Below are 25,088 nucleotides of genomic sequence, written 5' to 3'. Positions count from 1 at the left end.
TGCAGCTCAGAAAACCAGCAAGTTTACTACAACGCTGTAGATGCTAAGAAGAGTAAAACGGACAGTGTTCTGCTTGTTGGACTTAAAACTCTGTGACAGGTAGTATCCATTTCAACTGACAGCTCACTTTTGCTTCTCATGAGCTTTCAGGAAAAGATTTTATTCCCTGACAGAGAAGGCTGTGGGACTGGCAGGAAGACCACAACTAAGAGGAGGGTTCCCTGCCCACACAGTCAGGTGCAGCCTTCTGCAGTAGAGGGAGAAGGTTCCTGCCCCAGAGGCTCAGATGGATCCTGCTTGGGTTGTGTGGACCCTTTTGCAGTGGGATAGGTGAGAGCAAGCCAAGAGTGAGAAAAGAAAGCCTGTAGGGAATCTGAAGCAGATGCAGAGAATAGGAGGCTGCTGAAATAACCTGGTAGCCCATAGCCAGGTGGCTGGGGTGTCAAAAGGAAGATCATCCTTGGGATCCAGAAGGGGTTGTACAGAGTTTTGGCAACCTGAAAGCTACTGAATGTTGCTATATTGGGAATCAGTCTGAAAGAAAGACTCACTCGACCAGGACAAAAAAGGAGTAGGGGGCAGTTTTGTTTACAAACCTCTTACTTCAATTTGGTTTTACTCTGAGCTTTTCCTGTACTGAAAAGAGTTCAGAGTTATGATGCTGGATGTCTACAATATACAATCCTGCTAAACCCTGTATTTTGAGATTCAACGCCCTTTCCACTGTTTAGGGTGCTCACTTTAAAGAAATGCTTCAAAGCAGCACACCGATCTGTTGTAAAGCTGCCCACAAACTCAGGGACCCAGGAAGAGCTGTCATGTCAAAACTGTGATCAAGGTAAACAGTTTGGAAGAAGACATACCGCAGGAAATAGAACTGAATTATTAACCTTTGGGCACCCATGGACTCCACAGTGTACAGGACCTAGCTGCAGGGAATGTAACTAAGACGACATCCAGTCTGACCTCGTGATAAAGGTTATTCAACGCATTTTGATGTTTTGGTTTTTTTTAAAAAAAAGGTTTGTAGTTTGTAAAGTTAGGTCACCTGTTGGAAAAACAGTAAAATCACTGAAAGAGCCAACTGTATCAGACACAAAGAGCTCTAAATCATCTGTTCATAAATTCAGGTAATATTATCACTATTGAAACCACAAATGGCGTTTACCTTCCTCTGTTATTGGAAACATTTTAAAGCTTTGTTTTTTAGCTTTATAGTCAGTTAATTATCTGGGGTTTGGGAGCCACACAATTAATTGAGGGGATTTGAACCTATATCTTGCATCTCCCAGGAGTGTGCCCACAACCATTATTCTGAGGTGGTTTTCTCTTGTTTCCTGCTGTTACTTTTCCAATTTGTGTAAAATACTTAAAAAGTCACTGAGAAGAAAAGCTATAAGCAGGCGATGAGAACAACAGCTTTCACGAGTCTAAAGGGTGGGATGTGTATCTGTAAGGATACTCAACTCTAGAAGCTTGTGGAAAGCTTGGGCAATCACCTGAAAGGTGAGCACTTTGGATTCTAACTCCCTGTGGACTGAAGTCAGCGCAGTGATTAAACCACAAAAAACTTAATTGAAAGGAGAATATCAACACCACCTTTTTCAAAGGGCTCCAAATTTTGCATTTCTCACATTGAAAAAAAAAAATATATATATATATTTTAGGAGGAAAGACTAGATATTGCTACTGGAAAAAAATAGCGTAATGAACAGTAAAATCTAGTAAAGGGCAAGATTTCCGAGGAGCAGCTGGGGTCACTTGGCTTGTTCAGCTTGGAGAAGAGAGGGCTGAGGGGTGACCTCATGGCAGTCTGCAAATTCCTCACGGAGGGCAGCGGAGGGGTGGTGCTGATCTTCATTCTCTGGTGACCGTCGGTAGGACATGAGGAAATGGGATGCAGCTGCATCAGGGAAGCTCAGACTGGACATGACGAAAAGGTTCTTCACTGGCGGTTGATCACTGGAACAGGCTGCCCACAGCACCAAGCCTGTCAGAGTTCAAGGAGTGTCTGGACAATGCTTTTAGTTACATAGTTTAGTTTTAGGTAGTCCTGCGAGGAACAGGGATTTGGGTGATCCTTATGGGTCCCTTTCAACTCGAGATATTATGTGATTCTATGATCTATAGTTTCTTTAAAATTTTATATTCGATAGTTCACTACTTCATGCTACACAATTACTTCTATTAATTACATTCAGCTTATTAATAAGATGATTTAAATTATTTCTAGATCCATGTAATAAGTGGGTCATTTGTCTTAGCAGATGTACTATTGGATAAGATGGAAGGATCCATATTTCAGTTCTTCATGATATTGATATCAAAACAAGATTAAACCTTTTGGACACAATTATTCTGCTTTTAGACGTTTCTATAGAGCAGAAAGATTCTGTAGAGATGGGAGGACAGAGCAATGACTGAGTGTGACCTGGAATCAAAGAACCATAGGGTATTGCAGACAACTCATTATCAGAAAAGCTTTTCACATGAAGATTTCCATGAAACAGAATATAAAAACATATGATTAACTGCCAACAATACATTGCAAATTGTGATCTAATTCAGTTGAAAGGGTTTTGGTGTTCTTTTAGAAATTCTGTGACTGTTAGGGCAGATGGAGGAGGGAGGAGGAAATCAGAGAAATGAGGAATGCCAAATGATTGCAATGTAAACATGGCTTTACATAACATGGACTCAGGAAAAAAAAGTGACAATTTTTTTCAGAGATCCTATGGAGCATCTGAGTTACTTTCATTCAATTTCTTTTTTTAAAAAAAAGTCCATTGGAATATTAGAAATACATTTTACAGAAATTTTAAATTGAAAACATTATCATAGATTGCCCTTTGTAGTTCAATTCTCAGGACACAATAATCCTTTCTTTCCACGAACAAGATGCTAGGCAGAAACAATTACATAAAATATCTAGTTTTTAGTCAAAGTCCTAAAAGGACAGTGAAGACAGACATGATCAGCAGTTTCTGCTTCAATCAAAATTATTGATAAGAGAACTGGCTTGAGTCTATCAGGCCATGAAAATGGTAGAAAAACTGTTCCCTTTCTTGTTAACTCTGGTGAGCACAGTATCTTCTGGAGAAAGTAGGAACGAGTAGTCAATTGCCAACACAGAAACACTGGTCTGACAAATGGATTTGATGACATTACAGCATGACCACAACACCCATGAAGTAAACTTATACTTCATCCTTTAAATTACATTCCTGTAGACTGAAGGTCCTATATCATATAGACTCCCAGACCAGAAGCTTCCTTATGCTAGTCCACACAAGAAAATTAACTGAATCTATTTGAACTGTATGCAGTTTCTTTCTCTCTCAGGACAACTTTCTTCAGTACTCAGGAAGGATTAAAGAACTTTTATTAATATAAAAAACTGTCAGCTGGATGCAACTTAGAAGAAACTATTTTATCAAAAACAAACTTTTAAAGACAATTTCAAGAGTGGTTACCAATCTTAAGAGACTTTCAGAAATGAACTATCTTATCCCAAAATACCGTGACTACAACTGTCTGCTTTTCTGAAATACAGCCTAGTGGAACTTGACTCTCTCCAATAAAAGTCACAAAAGCATAACATAGCTCACACTTACTTCTTGGGGAACTACACTATTTTTGCAATGATATGCTCTGGATAAGAACTAGTGATATTCCAACTGATCATTATACTTGTGCTTTTACTTTTATAGAAAGATGCAAGGAACACATACTAGTGCTTAGAAGACCCTCTGCACAGATCTGTAGAAAAGATACCTGAATTTTTTAGCATGTTTTTTTTTTATTATTTAAAAAAAAAAAACAAAACAAACAAAAAACAAAGCCATTATAATGTATAAAAATACAATACTCATATGATAACATTTACTTTAAAATATTTCTATTACCGTCAGGAAGACTGGGAACAAGTTGTTTTTCCAGTACCAGGTACCAGATATGCAGCATGTATTTTATTTAGATAGATTCACATATCAAATAACTGATTAAAGAAATAAGCTATCTGTTAGTGCTGGCAATACAAAGGAACCATAACTGCATAATAAAAAAATCTTGCAAAAAATTACAGATTTGAATTAGTAATACAAACACAAGATATACACAAAACAGCCACAGAACAACAGAGCGACAAATTCACTAAACTCAAGCTCCTTGATTGAACAGAGTAACACAAAGCCCTTGTTCAGTGTAGGTCTGTCCCTCAACATCAGCTGGTGGAGGGCTGGAGATCTGCAGACTGCCTCTGGAAAGGTACATGAGAAAGTGGACCACTGATCTGCCTTACTGAAAAAGTTCCCTTTTTTTCCCCAGGGTCCTGTACACGTCAGATAACTTTCAGTTTTTGAAGCACATAATTCTACAATCATTACAATTAGAAAAATATTTACAACATAATTTTATCAAATTACGTATTTTTTGGCTCTAAATCATATTTTTTTTGCCCAAAATGCTCAACAAATCTCAAAATTATCAGACGCTTTTCACAAAAAGTGAAAACGGAACAAACTGACACTCTGCAAAAACAATTTTCTAATAATAGTGATTCAAACACAGGGAAAGGAGTCTTCTTAGGGAAGCAGGATGTCTCCTTCCCTTTCAGCAGTAATACGATGATGGATAACACTTTTCAGGAAGACACTGTAATGAACCAGCTTTACTTCTCACTAAGGCAATAAAAAAGAGTTCACAGGGATACCCAAGAAAGCCAAGGTGAATTCCCTAAAAGGCACAGAATCCCTCACACATTAAAACGCATGCATTAATATTCATGCAGGGGCTCCCATCTGGAGCTTTGAAGAAGTACCTTTCTTTTTCGCTCCTAACTGAACTTATTGGAAATAAAGTCTTCAAGATCCCTTTATATTAAATAATTATTTTTAAAAGAAATTAAAAAAAAAAAAAGCTCACCATCAAACAAACCAACAACTCAACTACAAAGCAGTTTCCACATGTTTTGCAGAAAACGCCACTGAAACACAGTGATCACTCCTGGACATTTCTTCCCAAACATAACAAGGAATATTACTCACCAACTATGCTAATAAACTCATTTGATTTAGCAGCATGCTGTGGCTGCACAGACAGGCACATTTTACTCTCATCTGGCACACAGCTGGTAGGCCTTTTTCTTGGCCTGGCCTTCTGCATGTGCCAAGATGCACACCAGTCCACAGAGGCAAATTCACAAATATTAAATGTACAGCCATCAAAGCCCCTCTAAAAGTCCAATAGCACAACTCTGAAAAACCTGCCATTAAAGGAGGTCATTAAAACCCCAATCTCCATGCAGCCTGTCCAGCTTGTCCCTCCCCTCTATGAAGTTAATTTACAGGAGGCATTGTGTAGTCCCAAAATATCAGGATTCATGGAAACATCTCTTCCGTCGCCACAAGTCAAGGTATTAGGGGTGGACAAGAACCAATTTCTGTAATGCTACTTGACACATGGATAGCAGGTCTGGCTTTCAAGTTGCAGAGCAGCCAGTTGGCTGCAACTTGAGATCCAGGCACCAAGAATGGCTGTGAAGTTTTACCAGAACGGCGAGCATCCTGGGGTGCTGCCTGGGAGGAGGTCAGTGCTGTTGAGAAGCCAGAGATCTCCTAGAGGGGAAGCAGTCTAATGTTTAGATAAAACCATCTTCTTTCCTGAAATCCAGACAAGACTTTTATTAGCTTCCTGCTCCTCACATTACTCTTCTACAAACCCAAACTCTACCATTTGGGATTTCTCCTCCCGTGATCCAAGGTAAATGATTAGGAACACGACACATTTTGAGTTAGCATTTGCAGAAAGCAAAAGAGAGATCTTCACTCCACATTCTACAATAATCCAGAGAAAAAATAACAGAAACTACAAAGCCAAGTTAGGTAATTTAAAGACTCAAAATGTTAAGACGTCCTTTGTAACATATCTCTCATATGAGCAAATGATAATGTCAAGCAACATTCAGCTGCTCAGTGGTGACAGCTTTTGTTGTTTTTATTCACTATCTACAGATTTGAGATGCTTAAAAGGATGCTTAATTACTGCCTATTTTCTCCAATTAAATGCTACTCTAAAAAAAATGGCAGTTCTTGGAAAAATACTTCTTTTTTTGTGGAAACATCTCTATCTGTTTCAATGACACACGCATAAGGAACATTCTCAGCCCACAGCAAACTTTGTAGTAAAACCGAAGAAAACAAAACATAAAAATAACCCCCAAGCCCCAACCCCAAACAACAAGAGACAGACCTCAGAGCAGTCACTGATTAGGCCACTCGCCTGACCTCAGACCATGGACTCGGCTCTATGTACTGCACTCTGAGCCACTGGGCACTCCTGGACACCTTGCTCTCTCCCTCTGAGCCCACATTTGAACAAATGTGAAAGCCTCATTCTTTTACCTTGAAAGAACCTTGAAAGAACATGTTTTTCTCAAACCAACCTCCAATCAACCACAGTAAACTGTAGAGCTCTGTGGTTTTGGACTGTGCCAATACCCAAATCCATTGAACCTGGAGATCTCAAAAGAAGAAATCTGCATGGGTCAATCAGTAAAAATATAGGAAAAGGAAGCAAAGAAGCCATTGGTTTCACTATTATTTCATGCCTTAATCCTTTCAAACTTACATACGTTGACTTCACAATGCTGCCTGATACACCTTTTCTTTTTTGGGAAACTCTAACACACGTGAAATGGACAATAAGTTTTGCAGGACCTGGCTCAAAGCTCTGAGTTTTCCTACTGCTTTGGGAGGAGCACAACTGTCAGGATGCAGGAGCATATGTTACCTTGCCTTTTAAAAAGAAAGCAGACACAACAAGAGATAATTAAAGTAACTTTCACAGCCAGAATATTGTTAAAATGTTTGAATAGCATTTGTATTGAACTGCTAGATTTCTAGCAGTGCAAATTCAAATCTAGCATGCCGAGAAAAAAAGTAGCATTAGCAATGACAGAAAAATCTTTTAGAATATTGCCTTACTCCTACAGGCTGGAGAAGTATTTTCCATGGGAAAAGAAGCATCTTTTGTGGGCAGAGAGAAGAAACACTCAATGACTAGTTCTGGAGGTCAAAAAAAGAAGCCCACAGGCTCTTTGCAGAGAATGATAGCGAGGTTCACATTAGCGCCCATTCACATCCCAGTGTGTATGCAACATATCAGGGACTGAATGGAGAGCACGTCTCTTTCACATAGGTTACAAACAGCCATCACTTAGGACATTTGGTTCCCTCTCACCTGCTGTAGTTTCTAAACATGACCCTCTGATGAAAGACTGGCCTCCAGCAGCAATTCTCTGTGCCACGTCATTCCTTCATAGCCTTCAATTTATATTCAAGTCATGAACACGGCCCTTCTTTTGTTAGCTTTTGATTTTCATCTTGTTTTGTGCATTAATCCCTGTAACAAAAAAAAAGACATCGCAACAGGTGCTGTAGAAATCAGTAAAATTAATAGTTGGTATAATATCTAAATACTCTCCCCTATCAGGATGAGTACGTTGCTGAACTTGTGCTATGTGGAACAGCTGACAGTAAAAACAGTTATAATAGATCACTTTGACAACTTTAGATTTACATAATGGATTCATCCACTTTGTATATTGGGTTTGTGTACATTCTCTTTACATGCAAAGCATGCCTATTACCTTTAAAATATTTGCTTTGAATGGTATATGCTGCTACATAGGTATACTTTTTTGCAGTCTATAGCTTTAAACATGTATTTACAAGAAATGTGTATTAGTATGTCTATGTTATGTATAAACGAAGTAAATTTATGTACCTACACCAGAGATGCACCTGTTTAGTGATTTTGTCACACGTTTTCATGTAACTCACATAAGCTGACTTTTTTTTTCCCCAGTACTCCATCCTTTTTCAGATTTAGGAAACATTAGTAGCGAACAAAGACACTGCAGAACTGTGCCTAGAAAGCTGATACCTTTTCCAGTCTGCTCACAACAGATCACAAATGTATGTATTACAAAAAAAAATAAATATAGGATTAGTTCATTCTACTTCCAGTCCAATTCCATGGATACAAAGAGCAAAACCAGCAGAAGAGGCTGGCAAGGGCTGTGCATCAAACATGAAATAATCCCCTCCACAAACACAGACGTGAAGGAGGCCATACTGCTGCCTTCTGAGGTCTTCACATTTGGGAGGACATGTGGGGCAGGGCTGCAGCAGCCAGGGCTGTGTAGATTCTGCTCAGTGATGAGACCAAGAGGGAAATTCAATACCACTAAAATTCCAGATAGAAGTGGTGTATAACTTTGGAAAGGGACTCGCACACCTTCCCAGCAGGTGACACAGCTCTGAAAAAGCCCAATTCCAATACTATGGGGGTCTTAAAAGAAGATCTCTGCTTTGAAGTCACCCAAACTGAATCCCAGCACAGGGACAGCCTGCCAAGTGACTATGCAAGGTGGGGTACTTGCAATCCCCAGTCAGTGCTGTGCACACTTGCAGGATAGACAGCTCTGGAACAAGCCCACCAGGCAGACACTCCCAGCTCTGGGTCCATGGGATTTCAGCATACGGCTCCAAGGCAATTCAGGGAGCCCTTGAACCATCTTTAATGCTCTCCTACAAGATTACAAGGGGCAAAGGGGTGGTACCAAGCTAGTCAGTGATGGGCAACGGGTAGACTCACCAAAGTTGGAGGAGCTGTATGCTGGTGAGATTCTTCAGGCTGCTCCACGTGGCAATGGGCACAATGAAGCACACTTGAAGTGTTTCTACACAAACGCACACAGCATGAGGAATAAGCAAGAGGAACTAGAAGCCTTGGCCCAGTCCCAGAGATATGACATCAGTGGCATAAGTGAAACCTGGTGGGATGAGTCCTGCACCTGGTGTGCCATGATGGATGGTTACAGGCTCTTCAGGAGGCATAGGCAGGGCAGGTGAGGCAGTGGGGTGGCACTGCATATAGAGCTGGAGCTGGAATGCAGGGGGCTTGCAGTTGGCAATGGCACAGTTGAAAGTCTCTGGGTAAGGATTAACGGACAGACAAATAAAGTGGATGTTCTCTTGGGAGTCTGCTATAGACCACCCAGCCAGGGTGATGACACTGATGAGTTATTCTCTGAGGAACTAAGGGATACCTCTAAGTCACCTGGCCCTTGTCCTTGGCGGGGACTTCAACTTGCCAGGTGTCAACTGGGAATACCACACAGCTGGGGCAAACAGGTCAAGAAGGTTCCTAAACCATCTGGACAATAACTTCTTGGTACAGGTACTGAGGGAACCGACCAGGAAAGGTGCCTTCCTCGATTTCTTTCTTATTAACAGAGAGGGTCTCATAGGGGAAGTGGAGATCAGTGGCTTCGGTGGCTGCCTTGGCCATAGTGACCATGAAGCAGCCAAGCTTAAAATCTATGGTAACAGGAGGAAAGCTGCCGGCAAGACCTCAACTCTGGACATGAGGAGAGCAGACTTGAGGTTGCTCAGGGACCTGCTTAGGAAGGTCCCCTGGGGAAAAGCTTTTGAAGGTGCTGGGGTCCACCAGTGCTGGTTGCTTTTTAAGCACCACCTCCTAAGACCACAGGTGCAGGCAATCCCAAAGCGTAGGAAGTCAAGTTGGCGAGGCAGAAGGCTGGCTTGGCTGAGCAGGGATCTTCTAGAAATAAGGAGAAAAAAGAAAGTATTTGGCCAGTGGAAGCAAAATCAAGTGACATGGGAGGACTACAGAGAGGCTGTTCACTGCAGGGAGGACATTCACATGGCCAAAGCTCAATTAGAGTTGAAGCTGGCCAATACTGTGAGGAACAATAAGAAGGGCTTTTGTAAATATGTTAAATGGAAAAAGGCAGGCCAGAAATAACATTGGCCCATCACTGAATGGGAATGGTCACCTCACAAACAGGGACATAAACAAAGCAGAGATGTTTAAGGCTTTCTTTGCCTCAGTCTTCAACACCGATGGTGGGCTCTGGGACCCCCAGAGAACCTGGGCTACACAACCATGACTGTGGGAATGATAAACTCCCAATCAATCCCCGACTCATGCAGGACTTGCTACTACAGCTGGATGCCTATAAATCAATGCAGTCTGATGGGATTCATCCGAGGGTACTTAAAGAGCTGGCTGATGCCATAGCAAGACCTCTTCTCAATGACTTTTCAATGCTCTTTGGAATCTGGAGAGGTCCCAGTTAACTAGAAGCTGGCAAAAGTTGTCCCAGTCTTCCAGAAAGGCAACAGGGATGACCCCGGTAACTACAGGCCCACTCAGTCAGTCTCACTTCTGTGCCTGGCAAAATTATGCAGAAGATTATTCTGGGAGTTATTGAAAAACACCTGAAAGACAATGCAGTCATTTGTCCCAGACAGCATGACTTCACGAGGGGAAAGCCCTGCCTAACAAATCCAATTTCTTTCTATGACAAGGTTACCCACCTAGTTGACCAAGGGAAGCCAGTCAACATAATCTTTCTGGATTTCAGTAAAGCTCTCGATACTCTCTCCCACAGTATCCTCCTGCACAAAATGTCCAGCACACAGCTAGACAAACACAGAACACCGTGGGTGAGCACCTGGCTGACAGATCGGGCTCAAAGGGTCATAGTAAATGGGGTTACATCGGGCTGGCAGCCAGTCGCTAGTGGGGTTCCACAGGGATCCATCTTAGGGCCAGTACTCTACTCTTTAATGTCTTCATAAATGACTTGGGTGCAGGACTGGGAGGAATGCTAATTAAGTTTGCTGATGACACAAAATTGAGAGGAGCTGTTGATGTGCTTGAGGGCAGAGGGGCCCTGCAGAGAGATCTGGACAGACTGGAGAGCTGGGCAATCACCAACCATAAGAAGTTTAACAAGGGCAAGTGCCAGATTCTGCACCTGGGGCACGACAACCCTGGATGTGCAGACAGACTGGGGAATGAGGGGCTGGAGAGCAACCCCATGGAGAGGGACCTCGGGGTTCTGGTCAACGGCAAGTGGAACATGAGCCAACAGCGTGCCCTGGCAGCCAAGAGGGCCAACCATGTCCTGGGGTGCATCAAGCCCTGCATTGCAGCCGGTCAGGGGAGGTGGTTGTCCCACTCTGCTCTGCGCTGGTGCGGCCTCACCTCCAGTGCTGTGTGCAGCTTTGGGTGCCACAGTACATTAAGGATACAAAGCTACTAGAGAGTGTCCAGAGGAGGGCCACAAGGTTGGTAAAGGGTTTAGAGAATAAATGGTATGAGAGGCACCGAAAGTCACTTGGTTTGTTCAGCCTGGAGGAGAGGAGACTGAGGAGAAACTTCATCGCGGTCTGCAGCTTCCTCCCAAAGGGGAGGAGGAGGGGCAGGCACTGATCTCTTCTCTCTGGTGACTGATGATAGGACCCGAGGGAATGGCAGGAAGATGTGCCAGGGGAGGTTTATGTTGGATATCAGGAAAAGTTTCTTCACCCAGAGGGCGGTGGAGCACTAGAACAGGCTCCCCAGGGAGGCAGTCATGGAGCCAAGCCTGACTTATATTCAAGAAGCACCTGGACAACACCCTCAGGCACATGGTGTGAGTTTTGGGGTTGTCCTGTGCAGGGACAGGAGTTGGACTCGATGATCCTTGTGGGTCCCTTCCAACTTCAGGACTTTCTATCATTCTATGTGTCTCAGTTGAAGGTTTTTTTTCAGATTTGCTGCAGTTACAGGACCTGGGGAAAATACCTTGAAGTATGCACTAAAAACACTAAACACTAAACTAAAAAAAAAACTAAACACTAAAACCACTAAAAGTGTCTTTCTCTCTGACAAAGTAACTGAATTTTCAGTCCATGGAAAGTTCTAAGAAGTGAAATTTCCCATGAACTGAAAATTCTACTTTTGACCAGGAATAAACTGTATCTTTTATTACACAGAAATATTTCTGAGGAATTCAAGTAATTTCTCTATATCCACTACTACCTTAGACATCTATTTCTGACACGACAAATGTATTTTTTTTTCCTTGTGTAACTGAAGGACTTCATAGTACTACTGGGTGATCTAAGCACCCGACTATCTTTCATGCGTTTTTCCCATTGGTACTTCAAAAAGGTAGAAAAATACTACTATTAGTATTTTGCACATTAAGAACAAGTTTCTCAAGGTAAAACAGGAAGGCTGTCACAAAGAAAGCAACTGAAGATGGGCAGTTTTGAAGTCAAACTGTTCAGATTGACATTTAAACACTGTCTACATTGTATCACCCTAAAAATTATATTACAAGTATGAGAACATGTATGGGTTGTTGTTGCTTTGTGTGGTTTAAGGAATGTGATTAATTTGCAAATTAACAGAGGTACTTTAAGATAATTAGAGCCTTAGATAACCCTTAGTTTGAATATATTAGCTTTTTTTTTCCAAGGTGGAATATATTGCCATCGTTGAAGTAAACCACAAGCAATGTCTGCCAGCTATAAGTGTAGTTAATAGCTCTAAACAGTTGCTGTAATTTATTTGATTTTATAAAGTAAGTTTGTAAATAAAATCAAGCCTGCAATTAGCCATTTTGTTGCTCACTAATATTTTTTAAATAGTGTAAAACACATTAAAGGTTTATACATGTTCCTAGTTGTCAAAGTAAATGTTCCAGGCCCATTAACACAAGTTGTTTCTCCTTATCACATGGCTACCTAGACTTCTGCTGCACCCTCACACAAATACTTATATATGGAAATATACATACATCGTTAGTCAAGGATGAATTGCAAGTTCTCATTTTTCTTAACCAAATATTGGCTGTAATCATATTTCTCAGTATCCAGGCAGCCTTCCATTTAAAGTGATTCTCATTCTGCCTGATTCTGCTTTGGTGGTATTCATTAAATAAATGCTTCATAGTTACCCTTTCAGGGTGATTCTATGGGGCCACATAGCTGTAAACAAGAAACTAACCATGTACAGCTAAAAAAAAATCCCAATGCACAAGAAATTTGGCAACACATTTTCTGACCTCTCAGAAATCCTAGGGGATGACTGCACTGTTAACTGCAAACGACCAGTGAGTCCTTTCTTTGTTCATTCTGCCACTCCTTCTAATTGGGATGTGCATTTTTCATGCCTAATGCTCCCAGGTAATTACGCATTCTCCAAATAACTACCTGTTGGCATATTTGCCCATTAGAGTGGTGGTGTCTGGTCTTTTCGCATTTCACCAAAACAGATCTTGAAGTAGTCAAAACCTGTTGAGATCATCAGGCCATGCCATCTTTTAACTTCCTTAAGCACATCGCACTTGTCATATAATGGAGAGTCTTTCAGCAACAGGGAGACCCAACAAATGACTCATTGTTTCAAGTTCTTTGTAAAACTTAAAAAAAAAAAATCCTATAAAGCTGATTATTTTTATCACCTTTGCTCTATTACTTACAGTCAATGGCAAGTCCTGAGCTGCATATTTGGAATCGGTGGGAAAAGTAACTAGAGCAACTAACAAGACTTGAGCTTTCAGAAGGTAAAGACGGCTGGCTGCTTCTCCACTGTGCTAAAATTTCGAATCACTTTAAAGAGTAAGAATAAAACAGGAAAAGATGGTGGGGGGTGGGGGGAATCAAGGCATGAGCTGCAAAGTAATCAAACCACTTAAATGAGAAGTAAGTGATGAGGATGCTTTAGGAAAGTGATATTGCTGAATACCATCTTCCATTCTAGACCTTACGCTTTTATATTCATATTACTGCTCACAGCAAGCTGTCTTGGCTCCCGGGCTTTCCCTTTGTCTCTGCTATGATTATTACGACAGATATTCCTTCTAGCTGTTCCTACTCTCTGCTGTGCTCTCTCCCTCATGCACTTGCTGTTTCTCTTTCTGCCTCTCATTATTTGCTCAGGCTTTCAACCCCTCTCTGACAGCATTCACAGAACAAAAAGGTTGCCATTACATTTATCCCTATTTATCCTCCTTTGATGCTGAATTGAATTTTGTTCTGCTAGCATGAAGAAAGCTAGATTTGTCATCATCTTCATCATCTCTATTTTACTTAAATCACCTTGAACACATCTGTAATTTATTTCCTAAATGTATCAAAATCCTTTACAACCAAAAACTTTTCACCAAACCCTTCCTCTATTATTTTTCTAGTGAAGAAAATGAGGTAAATGCAGATATGTTTGTATCTAAAATGCCTATAGGCATTTTTCTCTTGTACCTTGAGAGCCCCCTAGGAGGTACAGAGTGGCCAATTAGCCAGCTGTGTATACAGGTAAGGAAGAAAAGAAGTTCACATAATAAAACTAAACTATCATCAGGTTTTGTTTCTTTCCTTACTTTTCATAGAAATTCTAAGAAAATACATAGGTAGGAACCAGTATCACTTAAAGTCAAATTGTTCAGAAAAAACATCAAAAGGCTGAAGAGGGATCAGGTTATATACCACTTTTGCCAGTCTATTGGCGTATCAACTCCAACTCCCAGAGCCATTAACCATCATTGTATTTGGGCTGCAAGGTCTCAGCAGATTGGCACTAAATGAGAAATGTGTGTTGCAAAGATACTGCAAATGCAGCAGAACTAGATTGTTCCTGATTTCCCATGAAGTTGATTCAGTGACAAGAAACTCTGAAATTTTCCAGAGTGCAACACTGGCAGGATATATTTATGCCTACTTCTAATTTGTCATGAAATCAGAAAGCCACGATATCTCAGGATGCTCCAATCCCATCAGTGCCATCTGTATTATACCTTCACAGTATGCATTCATGCAACATTTACAAATGGTAGTTAATTAAGGCTTGGCATGCCTCTAGAGCAATGAAAGTATGTTACAATAAAAGTATATATATATAAAAAAAAGTGTATTGAGGCTAATTTAAATCAGTTGTCCAAAATCGTCACTGGTAAGACTCCAAAACTCTACAGGGCTTATGATATTGACTATCATACACATGCACGTAAACTGAGAAGGTCACTGCTACAAAGCTCACAGGGGAACTATGCTATGGCTTCACCAAAAATTCTGTTGCTAAAGGGACAAGGAGAAAGACTATTTTCTCCCAATGGCAGCCCACATATGGAACTGGCAGAACTATCACCTTCCCAAATGAACTACCAAATCCAACTGGACCAGCAAGAGTTCACAAGCAAACCATGAAAAACTATAAGGAAGAGTTCACAGAGAATAGAAATTACATATGCATTGAAATGCATGTGATAGAGATGCCACAACACAGTCGGGATGATCTCCGTTGTGCCATTGTTCAGCCTCCCCATGAACACAGAGACAGCAGAAGGTGCAGAAGATGCTATGTTAAGCTGGCCACTGTTGCTTCCATTCTGAGAAAGCTATATATTTGCGGAAAAGGGGCTTCTCTCTACTAGGAAGCACTATCTATGAGCTACTCAAAGTTTACATTCTAAGAAGGTCTCACCAATTAATTCTCTGTGCTCCACTTCTCTTTTCTTGGCAGTGAAAAATGAGAGCCCAGCACATGCTGTTTGCCAGCATTAAGCAGCTTTTCAAAAACAAGCTTCAGGCTTGGATACGTCAAAGAGACAATGCTAACAGCACAGGATCAATGACTTCCTTGTGACTCAGGATAGAGGTCAAATCTATACACTTTGACCTCTGTGCAAATTTTGACAGAGCCACTGATTGCTGATGATCCACTAACAGACTCCACTAGCCTAGGCAATGAATGACTCCTACCACTTCAATTATGAATCTCAAACAGGACCTTAAACTTAGACAGCAGATGCTATTTTCCCACCAGAGCCATATACGTGCCGAGTTCAAAGACCAATGCAGCGCCCTCTCTCCATTCCAGTTGCTACAAGTGATCTCCTGAAGAAACGATACAAGACCCCAGTCCTTTATTGCTTGCTGCACCCCTCTTCTCTAAAGGGAAATATATTTAAATAACATACAGCTCAGAAAAAAGTATAGGCCGAGCCCTACATTTTGCTCTTGTTAAGAATAAAGGAAAAGATTTCTCATCATTGCAGAGATGAGAGCATTTTCAAATTAAGCCAGTCACAGGCCTGCTGTGTGGACACCAGAGCAGGGATTCAATGTACTCAGAGTACATTAGGAGGCATCATTGGTAACAAACTAGGTCTCTCTAATATCTTAGAAATTAAGGAGCTGCAGTAAATAGCTCTCCCTGCAAAAGACCTGGCAAGCAGTTTGAGCATCCTGTTCAGTTTTTCAGTATCACTAGACATGTAACAGTGAAGCTTTCTCTCATTTTTTGATCAAAGGAGAAAAACTGTAGTGTGGTTAATTGAGTTGGGCTGTACTTCATCCGATTTCCTACTTCGACTTTATACAATGTGTTTCCATAAATCCCTGGCATTTAAATTGAAAATCCTTTCTCAGAGCAAACTAACAACCTTATTCAACACACAGAGTAACTGTTCACAAAATGGAATGTCCTTTTCTCAGCTCCTACTAAAGGACAAACCCACACTCTATACTACAGAAAATCCTCAATTTTTCTCCAAAATTCAGCCTTCTCTAAAGCTGGAAGCCAGCCTCGTTTCATACTCTAAAGATTCACACATTCAGATGAACATAATAAACCAGCAGAATTTGAAACGGCTGTGCTAGTTTTATGAATGTACTAAGGGCGATTTATCATCTCATTGTACAAGTGAGGAAACGCAATAACAACAAAGAATCTTCTCACATTTAACTGCTGTTTTGGCTCCTATCTGGCCATATTCATGCATTTTGTTCTATAGAAATATTAACTTCTATGGGCATATAAGTGTTTTGTTGGAACATGACCTCAAAATATTAGGCAACAGCCACAAAGGGTATAAAAGATTATTCATAGATTCATATGATATGGCTGAACATGGGTTTCATGTTTTATGCAAGCCTGAATTATATACATTCCAAAGGGAGCTGTTCAATTTAGAAACTCACAAAGCTCAATTTAAAAATTATATCATAATTTTTGAATTAACAAAAAAGTGAAACCATAACACGTGTAATTTACTGCATAGCTAAACCTGTTAAATATTCAGTATAGTTAAATTGGGAAAGAATAAAAGAGCCTTTGAACAAGAAGGCTTATTACAAAAAGCAGGTCTCAGTTCAGAGTGGACTTCAACACTAGCTAAAAAGCTTTAAAAATGGCACTCAAAAAGAGGAATAATATCACAGCAGTATCTCTTTTGTGCGTCCTCGCAGCCATTGTCATTACATCTCTCACCCTTAAGATAGAGCAGGTTCAGTAGCATCTTACCCATTGCACAATAGCCACCTACATATAAGAACCTAAGAGAGGTATAAGACATTAAAACAATTTGCCATTAAATTACTAAGCTGAAAGAATTTTTCTTTCTGGCAGTATGTATGTTCTGTGGCAGCACTCTGAAGACCTGGTTTTGGACTGCCACCCTATCATAACATCAGAGAACAAGCAGCAGTGGCGTGGTGGTTTTGAACTTCTGGCACCACTACCAAGTGCGAATCCTTAAGAAAGCAGCCCATCATTACACAGCAAGTAGAAAATCACCTGCTGACAGGCACTAATCCAGTCAAAGCTTTTAGTTGTATAATAAACTTTATTCAAGTGAATTAGGAAAGAATATGGCTAAAATGGTGGAGGCACTTAAATACTTTGACAGGTAGGCATTGTAAGAGCTAAGAAACTACATTTACTTCTTTTTATCATAAGCAAGCGACCTGGAGGGGGGAAAGAAAAGAAAGAAAGAAAAAAAGAGAGACAGAGGCAATAGCTGAGACTACCAAGACCACTAAATACTACCTTCAGTGGGCCATATAATACCTTATTACATCAGCATAAAAAAAATGCAGACTTTAGAGCTGTTAACATGTTAAATCTATCGGTTGCAAAAGAAGATATGCAAATACCAGAACAACACATTCTGTTAAAACCCAGTTCAGAATGGCAAGAACAGAACAAGATCTTTGTTCTTGGGGTTGGCATTTACATTTTGCTTCTTTGAAGTATACATAATGTTATGTTAAAGTTAAGATAAAGAAAACAATATCTTCCCCCCCCCCCCGTAAGAACAAGTATATGCTAACAGCCCAGGCTCAGAGAGTTGCACAATTCCCATCTGTCAACAGATAATTCAAAACATGTACCTCAGCAGACAGTGGTTTTTGGCCACCTGTCTTATATCAGAAATGTTTGTGGTATTTCTGGTGCACTGTGTGATATTATAAGTAAATGAAACGTAACATGAACTAAAGTGAGGTAAAAGTAGTATTAAAAGAGAGACAGACCTTCCTGCAGGCAGGACAGATGCTATCCATTTTGTTATGGGACCCCTGATGTGAAATGGAGGCAAAGGCAACCAGGACATTACAGTAGGGGAAAGACAAAGGAACTGGAGATATTATTGATGACTATGTAACTGTTGAAACTCTTCTACCATCTTTCTGATCGCAATCAGAATTAAGAAAAAAAAAAAAAAGTCACTCTGTGCCAAACGAGTAAAAGCTCCAACAACAACAAATCTGAAACTGTGCGCTCCACAGTCCCCATGATCATTCTAAAGCTAACCATAAATAACAGAAATTACACACATTTGATACTCTCTTTACAGTATAACACTTAAAATAGGTTCCCAAAAACTAGTGAAGGTTTTTGGTCATGAAAGAGCAGTACCGAGACACAGGACGCACTACTTGTATGGTAGACGCTCCAGTATTCACCTGCCAGGAAGGGAAAATCTGAGGAGAGCTGGCCTTGCAGATTAGGTGGCTGGCAGAAGCACTGTGCCCAGAATACACTGGCGCCAAGCAGATATCTGTGAGAGGCATTATTTTCCTAGGAGCTCTAAGGACATTTCTGTAGTGTTGGCAGATCACAATGTGAGCCTCTGCTTGCCTCTGGGGGTAACCTATAAATGCCCAATATGTTCTTCATGAATATTTACTGATTCAGAGTTAAGTACTTATGTCCCAGTCACACTCTTGTACAGCAGTCTTTCTGTGCTTACTCTCCTCTCCTTCATTATCAGGGCTTGAATCGAGGTGAGGTAGAGATTAGCCACACTGACAGATGGTTTGCACGCCTCTGCATGCCTAGGATGCTCACTGAAGCCAACTCAGGGACTGAGTGCTAAAGAATTTGTAGAATCTTCATTTATTTCAGAAGCTTTTATGGCCGCAGCTTTCCTTTTTCAATCACAAAACTCAGATGGCTATGTCGAAAACGTTAGCACAGGTACAATTTCTAAATGTGGACTGAGTTTTGAGAGGCAAAACTTCACCTAGATCTATGCCAAAATTTTGGATTTTGGTAGCAAATTTAAAAGACCAAACTCAAAAGCCAAGTAAAAGCTCTGAGTACAAATTTATGTGAATCAAAACACACCGCAACATTGGTAAAAAACTTGGGAAAGCATACAAACCAAGAATGACCAATACTGGCCTTGCAGCAAATTTCAGCATTTTCTAGCTAACTACCAAGAAGCATAAGTGAACCAAGTACGTTTATAGCCTGTGACTCAGTCAGCAACATCTTGAGTTTTCAAGCGCACCAGAAATCAAAGAAGCACAACAAAATTAAAGAAATACTCATGTTTCTTTGATACATGAATTCACACTATATATATAAACACAAAATTTATTGCTCCAACCCTGTGGACCTGCACACATTTGTACTACTGGCTAAATAAGGAAGGGGTTTTACACTAATTTCTAATGAGAAGAGGCCAGTTTGGTTTTTCATTTGAAAGATAACTAATAATATATGCTCTACAACTTTTAAAATTTTGAATGGTTCCTCACCTCTCTGGAAAACTTCTGAGAATTTGCGCATCCAATATTGTTCAAAAGCTTCCGTTCTTTTAGGTGCTAAATCCAGGGAATTGTCCTCCAAGCAATCCATGTAATTATACAGACACAAAACTCAACATTATGTTTGGCTTAATGAGTTCATACTGACTTAGGTCTGATGTCCAACATAGCTAATAGTGACTATGACCATTGCCCTCTATGTTCTTGAAAGAAAAGCTTGGTAAGTGGATGCTTTACAGTATTCTACACACCATTTTCCAGGTCTGCCAATAAATCAGATTTCTCCTTCCAGATGTGAATTTCCACGTACACGCACACACCTAACAAAACCAGGAAACAAAGGAAAAAGTCCTCCCTGACCTCAGCTATTTAAAGATACTGTTCATGTGCATGTAAGAATGCAACCTGCACTACTGCAGCACCTTAGTAACAGATACAGCAATGACCAGGTAGTCTTTTCTGAGGTTTTGAAATGCCCTTTTTTAAAGTCTCTGAAAGCAGACAGCTTTGCAGAACTGAATAACCAGAACTTTCTGCATGTTTGATATACAAGAAGTACAGATTTAAGTAATGGGAGCTGACTTCCAGAAAATAGGAGGAACATTTTTTGCAGAATTTTTACTGAAGTGCCTGACACAGTCTTTAAGCCCAAATGAAGGAACCAGATGAGATATAGGTGATTTCTATTATACCTTTTCTTATGTAATGAGAGTTCATTCGGTAACAGAAATAGAGGAAAATGAAAAAACCCAAAGAACAGTTTCTTAAAAACTGGACTGAGTTGATGGCTTCTCAAGAAAGGTAATACTATGCTGTACTGAATGAGACACAGCAAAGCTGGTCTCTCAAAATCTAGCGGAGCTGCTCACTGCCTGCTTGAGACTGATACATGACAAACTCAGAAACAGTCTTGGATGCCAGGCTCTGGGGCACTAGCCCGCTTCTGATCTGTTAGCTCTACAGCTGCGTGGGGAAAAAGCACAAGAATTTTCCACCAACACTAAAGTAGCCTGTATCTAAACATACCTAAAAATGCTTGTACAGGTATTAACGTAGACTGACATTTAGTGCCTACAAACACAGAAGGAGCTATGTCTACAGGGAGCTGGTTTCTACGCCTGTTCAAGTGCTGGATGAAAGAGTTTCTCATTTCAGAAGCACTTCCACTTCCAACATATCCTTTCTTCTTATTTGTATTTCTCAATGAAAAAGGAAAAAAAAACAAGAAACAACAACAAAAAAATTCTCAACATCAGTCTCTTGTTAAAATATGGTACCAAGCCTGCAACTGGCATAAAATCACCCTGTTTCTCTTCAGTAAGTGAAGCAACTCTGATTTACAACTACTGTAGATCTGGATCATCCTTTTGAAAATAAAATCTGTTTATGAAATGCACATTTAAATCCCATCCTGTTGTCTTCCACCAAGTGATTAATTATCATAATCTGTGTGCTAAGTGATGTGCAAACTAGGAGGCTAGACATGCTCCCCGCTCTAGACATTGTTCCATAATATCTTATCAGACTGCTTTAATACTGAAAGCAGTGTCATTAGTAACTTGCTTCTCTTCATCTGTTTACAGGTTGAATAATGTCTCCTTTGCAAATACACTAATTTACGTGCATTTCCTTTACAAGTACTGCTAATCATTTACACCAGCTCTCCCTGCAGTATTTGTCTTGGATTTGCTAGAGTTTTCCAAAGCTGAAGAACAAGGTCTGGAGAAGCAAAAAATGCAATTTCACTTGTTTAACACATATTCCTACCATATAACTTCTACCAACACCATATCCAACAGGGCAAATTAGAAGTCTAAGTCCAGTTCATTCAATTTTTATTACCTTTCTGTTGTAAAATACCCTCATCTCCCATATGAAATCAGCTGACAATGTTGGCTTCACAAAATGCATTCAAAAGCAAATATTTTTCTCTTCTTTCTGTTACTTGCTTTTGTTTCACTTAGCCTTCCCATGCAGCCTTACACGCTGACCGAAAGGTACAAAGAGTGCCTGGAATGAGATTTTTACCCAAGCAAATACAAGCTATAGATAAGAGTTCTTAGACACATCTCCAGAGGAGAGCTCCAGTGAGCATTACATGTCATACACACAGCTGCTGGCTTCTTTGGTTTGGGAACCCTCAGCGCTTCTTGATCCTCCCTCTCCTTTCACAAAATTAAAAGGGTAAACGTAAGTTTGGATATAGTCCCACTCTAACTTTAGAAAGTTTCTCACAGCCAATAACATTTTTCTCACCGGCAGACAGGCCTACCCTGAGCTTTGTGCTTTCTGCCACATTTTGCCTCTTAAAGGCACCAAAGGTCAGCACTTTATGTCACACAGCGTTGTTAAGTTCCAGTGACTTTAACGGAGCCATGCTAATTAATTCCAGCTGAAGATATATACCGGTGGCTTATTTTTCAGGGAAAAGGAAATGTCTTCAACTGGCCAAATAAAATATCGTCTCATTTTCTATGCAAATCTATATTTTACTCCAATAAACAATAAAAAGCCTACATCCTATAATGCAATTCATACTTCCAGTGCTATGGAGAAGGAGGACCAACACAGCTCTCAATACTTATAGGTGCATTGCACATGACCAGTATAGCTCAGTGAAATCCCAGTGGATCTAAGCAGACATTAATATATCTCTAACAGAAACAGGCAGATGACTGACTCACTAAGTGCTATCCAATTTCAACCCTTTTAAATATGTCAGAGATTTGTTTTTATGCCATGAGATTCTTCCCAAAGGATGATATATTCAGTATGTTGAAAAATTATACACCACTCAATCAAGTTTACTTGCATCTTTCTTACTTTTATTTTATGGACAAAGGTAAGAACCTTAAGCTCTGAGGTATCAAGGCAGGAGATCACCCACCATCAGTAGCTGTTCTGTTGCACACCCCAGCCCCAGGCTTATTATGTACAGGTGAAGTTTAGAAGTCTGTTTGCATCACAAGTCATCACCACTCTCTTCCTTATTTCTTGCCAACATAGACAGCTGCCTGTTATTTTCCAAACAGGAAACAAAGGACAAAACAAACAAAAACCTTAAAATACCCCCACAACCCACACTGCACAAACACCCTCAAAGCATAAGAAAGGAGATAAAAAGATGGCACACTACTAAAAGTCACAACACTACTAAAAAGAGATCCCCTTGGGTATTTATGCTGCGGTACATTGTATTTTAAAAGCTAGTGCTATGATATATTGAAATGCAGTAGTTTACTACACTCAAGGGAGAAGAATATTCCATAGCCACAGGCATACTCTGGAGAAAAAATCTGGAGCAGAGAGGTCTTCTGTACTTGCATGTAAGTGATCTTCATAGGAGGAGCACAGGCAGGGAGACCCTGTCCGTTGGAGACACCAGACATACTTGTGCCATAACTCGTGGTGAAAACTTATGGAAAAGATCTTTGTTATAGACAAAGCCCTGTGTTAGTGGAGATCATAAGAGCTCCTTTTAAGACTTCCAACTTCCACCAAGGTAGCTGTGCGTATCTTCCCCTCCGTATCATCACCAGGAGACGGGTACGACTGACACCCAGAATCTAATCTTCCATTTCTCATGAGATTATTCGGGTTGCACCCAGACACTTCTCACTGTACTTTCTGATCTTTTGTCTCATATCAGGTATCATCTGTAGACTGTACCCCAGAGTCCAAAAAGTTGCAAATGAAAGTAAGCTTGACACTATCTTAATCTATCATATAGTGATCCATTACAGTTCGGTAGTTGGTCTCAAAACCTTCAGGACAGGCTGTGTGATGACTTTATTCCTTCCTCTTCCAAGTGGTCCACAGCATTCCGATCTTCTTAGTGTGCTTAGCACAGAGCCATAAATGTTTCCTGCCTGATATGAAACCACTTTACCAACCTGGTGCTAGAGGGACAATTAGTTGGAAAGATCCAGCAAGGATTATGTTACCCTTACACGGCTGAGGGTATCAGTGTCCCCTAATGTTTTCTAAATTCTGATCTGGCGCTGTAAGAAACACTGGGTCATCCTACATCAATGATTCTTCTTCCTATAATCTCTGGGTGGCCAAAAGACTGCAAACATCCTTTACAACTGCGTTACACTGCCATAATGCCTGCATCAGGCTAATTCTGCTGAGGTTGGAAGACTGCTTTAGCAGAGGTTATCACTCAAATTTACCAAGAGAGCAAAGATGAGTGGAACTCAGCAACTTACTTTCCTTCCCTCATCTGCCAATCTACTACCAGGGTATCTGCACCTTGTCCTTTGTATTTCTGGACACAAGGGACCAACAGAACTAATAGAAGTTTGTAAAATGCCAGGGACTATAATGGCTCTTAAACCAAATTGGCAAGTTATTCCAAATCCTTTCAATTCCACTGGTTTCTACCTTTACAAATTCTCTCCTTACCCTGGATTTTGAGACAGGACTATCTAATGGCTTGGTACATATCAAGGCAGCAGTTACAGTTGCAGCAGAATATTTGCTTGTTTCATCTTTTATGTCATTATAATTTTAATCATTTCAAAGGCTCCAATAGTCTGTGATTGATGCCTTTGCCTTTAGATTAGATATGCACATAAATACATGAATTAAACAGAGAGAATATGGAAGATGGAGTAGAGCCAAATTGTGCTTGCTACTATATGAGCATTAAGAATGTGGGTTTTTTAAACTGATAAAAATCTGAAGTGAGAAAACACTACTGAAAGAATAAATGCTAATAGTTCTTAAGACGAACATGCTTATTACTCAGCTGGAATATTTCAGGCTGTCATTTAGGCAGGATTTTAGTTTTGTTCTAAATGTACTTAGAAGCAATTATGATAACTCTGTAGAGTGAAGGTTACTGGTAAATTGTTAAGATTAGTCCACTTTTAAAATAAGCAGGTTCGTGGCCACAAGAAATTGAAAGCTCTGTGAAGTCCACTTTGTACCTTAAAGCAGGAAGCTGGGAGGAAGAGAAAAAATTGCTATTAGTGTGGCAGGGAACTCACTGGAGAACAACAGGAAAGAAATGCGCAGAGCAGTGGGTGAGCACATGGAAACAGAAAGGAGCATGGGTATTCAAAAAGTTAAAAGAACGGCCGAGACCTGCACACTGCCAAGAGTCAATTTTGCTCTATTATACCTCTGCACCAAATTACCAACTCGGAGGCAAATTTGACCCCAACAACGTGCAACTTGGCACAGCTCTAATGAATCAGGCATTAAAATGTCAGCAGGAGTACTGAGAGGGCATGGGAAGTGTAGAAAGCAAGAAGATAGTGCAATAGCACTTGAATGGTCTAAGAGGATATAACTATAAGTAAAGGGAACCATTTTAAAAAATGGGCCATTGAGGCTGAAGAGCAGGGAGGGAAAACAAGATGAGTTAGACCACGGAACTGTCTCCAG

General features: G+C 40.4%; 1 long non-coding RNA gene across 1 annotated transcript in view; it reads right to left on the bottom strand.

The window, feature by feature from the left end:
* The window catches only part of LOC135315710 (uncharacterized), a 187,758-nt gene that overhangs the window by 95,540 nt on the left and 67,130 nt on the right, over nt 1-25,088 (bottom strand). The window contains exon 3 of the long non-coding RNA XR_010375213.1: nt 7,240-7,401. This is a non-coding gene — a long non-coding RNA (uncharacterized LOC135315710). The remainder of the gene's footprint in view (nt 1-7,239; nt 7,402-25,088) is intronic.

Source organism: Phalacrocorax carbo, chromosome 1 (genome assembly GCF_963921805.1).
Source record: "Phalacrocorax carbo chromosome 1, bPhaCar2.1, whole genome shotgun sequence".
In the NCBI taxonomy this organism is placed as follows: Eukaryota; Metazoa; Chordata; class Aves; order Suliformes; family Phalacrocoracidae; genus Phalacrocorax; species Phalacrocorax carbo.
Note: the sequence above shows the minus strand (reverse complement) of the source record. Positions and strands in the feature narration are given on the sequence as shown.